The following is a 7,780-nucleotide window of genomic DNA, read 5'->3' on the forward strand; positions in this document are numbered from 1 at the left end:
CACCCCCTCACATCAGATGAAACTGCCTTGCTATTTAAATTTAACCCCACGCCCAAAGATTAACCACTATTGGTTAAAAATGAAAGAAGTTTCCCTTTCCAATCTTTTCACTATTATTCTGTTAAGGATTGCAAAAAAGAACCTCTGTCAGCCTATTCTAAAGCATTAGAATATCTGTTGAACTATTTTAAGCCATTTACAACCAGAATTCAAACTTTTACTACCACAAGACATTGACGACTCCGATTTGAAGTAGTATAAAGACCATTGAAGCCTCAGAAAGCCTCCACTGCCCCCAGAGAACCCTTCTGCATACCAAAGCTTCATTTTCTAGGTATTCTTGAAGTGCCGAAGGCCTGTACTTAAGCTTTGCACAACATTTCTAATAGGTTAAAAGCCAATTGAACCAATTTAAAAGCCTTGCCAACCTAAAGAAAACCACTATTACATCCAAAACCCTTTTTGCAGATTGTATTCATCTTTTCACACTATTCCAGAGGTCCTAAGCCTACTTCTTAAGCCAAATAATGATAAATAGAATAAAATAAATAGATCTATGGCTTCCCAAAGCATTCTGAAAGCAAACCCCCTGCAAACTCCTCACCTAGATGTTGACCACCTCCCATTGGCCGATAGAGATTTCCAGATCAAAGACACAGCCTCCTCTAACAATTTGTTAAAACTCCACTACTGCAGAAAAGATAAATTACTCAACCAAAATGATGATATTTAGATATGGGAGTCAAATTTACCCAAATACTTGTTCCCACATGTATACTAGTTCCCTGAAATCATGCACCTATGCCAACTCTGCTATTTCCCAAGTCAAAGAACCATAGTCTCTCCTAACTAGCAAATTTTGTTCAAAATCACTACAGGATCAATAAATGAAAAGTTGTGGATCCAACCAAAGCATAATAAAGCCCCATTTTCCATTGAAAACCTAATTGATCTATACTTAAAGCTGGACCTTCCCAAGAGATCCCAACTTTTTCAGAATTTCCTCCTAGAATAAACTCAAGTTCCTACAGACAACCCCCCATATTGTGCCACGATTTTATTTGAGAGGACCAGACAGATTGTAACCATGTTGTCCTATATTATAGGATATACTACTGATGAACATGTAGATGAACCTATACTTGGTTTCCTTTCTATTTTTGCCTAGGCAACCCTCTAGCTACAATTTTGAATTTTGCCCAATTCTTAGCAGACAGAATCCATTATCAATTGGTTAAATTTCCAGATGAAAGAGTATTCAAATACTCTTCAGTATTGTTCCATATGTTTCTATATTTCTAATCAGAAAGGTTACAGTTAACATCCAAAAACTGGACACTAAGGGAAATCCTAGATCTGTTATCTTTTGGACACCCATAATCCGAAAATATTCCACTCATTTCAGCTACAAGGATTTCAATGATTCATTTTTTCACCCATTTGTTAACATCCTAAGCAGTAGCAATCAACCCAAGTTCAGTGATGAAATAAAGAAAGTTTTACAGTTGTCAAAACATAGTAGAATAGAAGACTAGTATTTATACCAAAACTACACTTAAATTAGGGTGTATGGATGTCAACTCACTCCATATAAGCTGCCCAAATATCTCCCCATGAGGATATTTGCACTAGAATATATCAGGCTAATCATAAATTCAGATTTTGTTAATTTTCTCTCATCCAAGAAGAAAACACAATTTAAAATCAAGAACCAACTTGGTCCTTTTATCTGCAATAATAGGGTGTTGGAGAGGAAGCAGAAAGATGTTTACAGGAAATGAAGTTCAGTGATAGTTGCAAATGGCAGTATGATCCTTTGAGCATCATAAACAAACTGAGACTCAAGTTTAAATTGAGCCCTTTTATGCATGAGTCCAAGCCAGAGATTTAAAGATATGCCAACCAGTCAGAGTGGTTGGAAAACTCCTTACTGGATATGGAGAAGCAGATGGATATTTGTTCCATTCTACATACTCCAGCCCTACAAGACAGAAATGCAAAAATGACTAAAGGAGAAGGTTCTTTCTCAAACAAAGATACAATAGATAACAAATTTGAAATTATGTATAGAAAAATAATATAGTTGAATCCAATAAATGAGCAAGAAGTAATTGATACAATTGAGATCATTGATATAGACATTGTAATTAAAGAAAATGCACTTCCATCAGTTTCAAAGGAAACTCATCAGCCTTCAACTTCTAGTGCTCAGATCATCAAGAAGCAGCATAATGTTGAAGTCTCTTCTTCAAGTAAACCAATGGACATAGAAATAGACATAAAAGAAAGATACAAAGATATTAAGGCTAAAAATGAAGAAATAAAAACTAAAATATATTAACAGTACTTGAATCAGACTCCTCGCAGCGAGAACATATTACTTTCTGCAGTTGATTATGAGACAGGAAAAATGCAGATGACCTTTTTGCAGCCCATAGTACAACATCGTAAGTCAACAGCAGATTACAAAAAGACAGATTATGAGATTTCTGCCAAAGATGTTCATCCTATAGATCAAATCGAGTTTCATAAGCAAGCTGGTGAACTGTTATATTCTATCATGACCAGCAAAGCTATGAGTGTCCAAAAGCTTCACAATTCTTTGGAAAATGTAAAAGTATAGTTGAAACTAGAAAAAAAAATCCTCGTAGGCTAAAGATAACAGAATTAAATCCCTTGAATATTTGGTTATTGAAGTGGGATATGATCCAAAGAATGGCAAAGGTGCAAAGGAACTCATTAAGAAAAATAATGTAATCATTACTGCATTGAAGAAGCAGCTAAAATTGCCTCCTACTGAACATCGACAGACTAAGGAAGTTATAGAGAATCAAAACCAAAAAGATGAGATGATGAACCTCATTCTTCAGTTAACTGCTCAATTAAAATAAATGGAAAATGAGATGGATAAGTTAGTGCAGGAGAAAAAGGCCAGCATGGAATCAATCCCTTTCACTGTTATTCCTAAAGTTACAACAACAGTTCCTTCTATTTTAGCAGCTTCGGCGGCCATAGCAGTTCGAGTAGCTACAACACTTCCCACTACATCAGTTACAGAATCATCTACAGCAGTAGCTCATCCTAGTGATGAAGCACGTAAATTAATCAAAGTAATGTAGGATATGTCCATCCAAACAAATGAAATAAATATACTGAAAGATCAAATAAAAAGTCTAGAAGATGAAAAGAAGTTGGTACAATTCATGCATAAAAATGAAACACAGAAGCCAAACAAATTGACTGAGAGAATACAGAAGTTAGAGAAAGAATTGACATTGAAAGAACCACTTTCCTAAGCAAAGTAGCAACTGTGGGCCAACATCATTAACTCTGTTAATGATATTTGGCCATCCATCCAAGTCATCTTTGAGCAGAAGGATTTAATCAAGGAAACAACTAAAGCTATTCAAAAAGTTAAGGAAGAACTTGGTAAGAAGCCATAGGAGGCCAATGAAATCATTAAGTTTCTTACTTCCAAGAACAAACAGGAATTGGAAGAGATTGGCATAAATGACGGGACTGAAACAATTCTAGAAGTGAGAAAGGTAATTTCTAAGAGGAACTTGACGGTACAACTTGAAGACAAGTGTCAAAACACGGAGCTTGAAATAACTATATTTATGGTTAAATTTGATGTTTTGAGGCAGAAAGGCCTGCCAAATCCTTTGGTTGTCATGAAGACTATGATAAGAAAAAGAGAGAAAGCAACAAAAGATCAAAACAACAAACATCAAAATCAATAAAAGTAGGGACAACTAACCTTAAGTCTCCTAGGTGTCTCTATCTTGTTGCATGAAGATATTTCTTTTTCCTTGAATAATTCCTAAATCAGTTTAGGATATTTTGTAATAGTTTTTTGTATAAATACTTCATAATTTGAAGTATTGTGTGTGGATTTCTGAATATGGTTGTAGCTGACTGATCTATTACCTAAGGGTTATTGTACCAAAATTCCAGTGGACAGACAAAACAAGTTATAAAGAAACTTATTTACAATATTCATGTGTTGAGCTATCTCAGTGAAGTACAAATTTCATTTGTTCATGTTCTTTTCTAAGTATTCCATAAATTCATATGTGTTCTAATTCTAAATGTTATAACAGGGATGTTACTGCAGAATTTGCTTAAATATTACACTTTGCTTTTACTATTATACATTTCTATGTTTTCTTCTGATATCTAGTTTAGAGAACTCTTAATTGCCCTCTAATCCTGATTGATTCTCTTCATCCTTCTTCATTGTCTAGTTTAAGGAATTCTTAGTTGCTCCTTGATCCCGATTGAAAATTCATTTCACCATCCAGCCTTGAGATTTGTTATTGCTCACCTATCTTTCCCTGTAACATTTTCTCTATAATTTTTTGTTGTTATGTTTTCAAAGCCTTATTGACTCCATAGCCCAATGGAAAATGGAAAAGCACCTATTCCTATAAGTCACTAATTCCACCAACACAATCAAAATTAACCCAATTAAGCATACATAACTAGCCTAAAATCCATTAAAATAAACAAAGTTAAGTCATATAGAGAGAGCCCTCTCTAAGTTTAGGAAGGCTAAATCCTAAGCTCCAAAGTAGGTTTGTAGTTTCCTCTAATATTTCTTTTTAACACATTGAACAACCCTTGGAAATTTTAGAGTGCTAACAGAGGGTGTGTTTGCAAGGTCATGTATGCACAAGTTCACTCACTCACATAGTTAGTCATTTTTTTGAATTTATGACGACCGGATCACCCTCTAATAGCCAGACCTCCACCCTGCAATTGACTCAACCGAATGTCACTCAGTGATCCAGGTGGATATTGGTGGCCACCTGCCAAGTCCACCTAGACCCCCACCATTGTTTCTCTCAGCATTTTCAGTTTCCTTAATTGTAGCACAACTTACTATTTTTAGCATTTTTTTGGGTCCTGAACTTCTGGAGCCGTTTTGAGACCCTAAACGACGTCTTTTGGGAAATCTGGGGGCAACATTGGTCCATGTCCCAAAGTGGTAGTGCTCGGATAGATCTTTCTAACGAGCTATTGTACGCGTCAAACGGAGATCGTATGCCAAAGTTACGATCCCCGGAAGTTGATGTACCAATTTACCCAAACGGGGCCCACAGTTTGGCGTTTCATCTCCTAGGGTTAGGTTTTGGAATGTGAAGGGTTTTCCATTGTTTCTCAACAATAAATAGGCCTTCGAGCCTCATTGTAACACAGTTCATAGGCATGTAGCCACCACATCTCTTCTCAGAGATAAGCTACCATCGCCCTAGCTGGTTTATTTCCATTTTTGGTTGTAAGCATATTTCAGTATTTTCCATTAATGAAATGAAGTATTATTTCCGCTGCATCTTTGTGTATATGGTTATATCTGTAATTTGTTGCGTTCCTGTTTAAATCTGGATCAATGGTATCAGAGCGGTCTGCTTTTTCTCTGTTTTTCTTTGCATGTCCCCAACAAGGTCGGGATATAAGAAGTTAGGGCTTGAACTGGTTGAACCATTGCAAGACCAGCCTCGCAAATCCCGACGGCCTCCCATGGCGGATGAGAAGAAAGACGAGGGGGCAGGAGATCCCATCAAAATCTTGCTCGAAGAAGCCCTCGAGCGACAACGGAACGCGATGATGGACAGCTTTTCCCAGATCCTTCAGCGGCTACTCAGAAGCGACGCATCGGCTTCCAGCAGCTACTCTGGAAACGCCACGCCCTTTAAGGTACAAGTTAATTTTGAAATCCCCATATTCGAGGGTCAGATAGATGCAGATGCCATAGATAAATGGTTAAATCTGCTAGAGGGTTATTTTTCTGTTCATGAATTTTCGAGTCGGGAAAAGATTGTTTTCGCTCTTCTCAAAGCAGCCCCCCACGTCAAGGACTGGTGGGAAACCTACTGCGAGCAGAAGGATGAAAGTACTGGCTCACTATTTTCAGCCGCACCCACCTGGAATTCATTCTGGGATGCCATCAAGGAGCAGTACTACCCTGTCGGAAGCTATGAGGATGAATACATAAAGTGGACCACGCTGCGGCAGGGAAGGGACCAAGACGTGCCGGAGTTCACCAATCTTTTCCATACCCTTCGCACAAAGTTGGGTATCAAGGATTCGGAGCAACATTTGATACTCAAATACCGTGGTTGCCTACACAAGTACATCCAGGAAGAAATACAATTCCTGAACATCTCCTCGCTCGGTGCAGCATACCGATATGCCGTCAAGGTCGAGCAGAAGTTTAAACAAAAGAAGCGAGACTTTGGATCTACGAATCCAAAGCAGGGGAAAGGTGCCCCTAAACCACAGAACAAAGGACAAAGCCAAGGCGGGACAGCCCAAGACAACCCGCCGAAGCTGCAAGCAAAGAACAGCGCCGCGAAGCCGAAAAAGGACACTGGAAAATGGTGTGAGTTCCATAAGAGCTCCACTCATAACACAAGTGAGTGTCGAGCCAAGCAGTCACTGGTGGCTGAGATAAAGGTTTCAGAATCAGATGCATGTTCCGACTCTGAGTCAGAACCCGATAAGGGGAATGAAAAAGGGAAGCAGATCATTGATGCGGATCCTAATGCCACTGTTGCTACTGCCAAGATCCAGAAAAATGAACCCGAAGATCCAGAGGAGGAGGAGCGTCTCTTCCACTCCCAGATGTGGGTAAAGGGCTCCCCGATACAGTTCATTGTTGATAGTGGGAGTCAAAAGAACCTCATTTCGGCAGAGGTCGTGAAGCGGTTGGGCTTACCGACCACAGCACATCCACACCATACACCATTGGGTGGCTTCACCAAGGACGAGATCTTCGCGTGAGCCAGCAGTGTCGCCTTCCATACAACATCAAGCCCTTCACGGATGAGGTATTGTGTGACATTGCTCCCCTTGAAGTTTGTGATGTATTATTAGGACAGCTATACTTGTGGACGCGACATGCTGTGTATGAATCAAGGCCCTGTGCTGTTATTATTACATTGGGAAATAAGTTGTACAGGATACCAGAGGTAGCACCACCTACCGCCATCTCTTTGATTACTGCAAAACAATGCAGTAAGATCATTTCCAAAACCAGGAAATTTGTTTTTCTGATGATACGCCCTCAAGGAAAGAAGAAGACGGTGGCCGCGGCCTCCAGACGGGGTCCCTCTGCACGACAACTACAGATGGACAAGGTTGTGGAGGAGTACGAGGACATCTTCACCTCCCCTGCAGGGTTTCCTCTGCACTGTCAGGTCAAGCACTCCATCGATCTGACCCCAGGTGCGCCGCTACCCAATGGGCCAATTTATCGGCGCTCCGTTCTGGAGAACAATGAAATCAAGAGGCAGATTCAGGAGGTCCTGCAGAAAGGTCACATCCGTCTGAGTTCATCACCTTGTGGGAGCCCGATCGTGTTGGTACAGAAGAAGGATGGGACGTGGAGACTCTGTATTGACTATCGGGCACTGAACAAGATCACTATCCGTAATAGGTACCCGATCCCACGGATTGATGACCTCCTGGACCAACTAAAGGGGGCAAAATATTTTAGCAAGATCGGTCTGAAGTCAGGATATCACCAGGTACCAAATGAACCCTCTGATGTGTGGAAGACTGCCTTCAAATCCAAGGAGGGCCTTTTCGAATGGTTGGTTATGCCTTTCGGATTGACAAATGCTCCTGCAACCTTCATGAGGCTAATGGATGACATCTTGCGGCCATTCACCAACTCCTTTGTAGTAGTATACTTGGATGACATTCTGATCTTCAGCCATAGTTGGGAAGAGCACCTCCACCACATCCGACAAGTTCTCCAAACACTGCGGCAACA

Source organism: Pinus tabuliformis, chromosome 3_2 (genome assembly GCF_031772625.1).
Source record: "Pinus tabuliformis cultivar Carrire ecotype Pingquan chromosome 3_2, CPIR1, whole genome shotgun sequence".
Lineage (NCBI taxonomy): Eukaryota > Viridiplantae > Streptophyta > Pinopsida > Pinales > Pinaceae > Pinus > Pinus tabuliformis.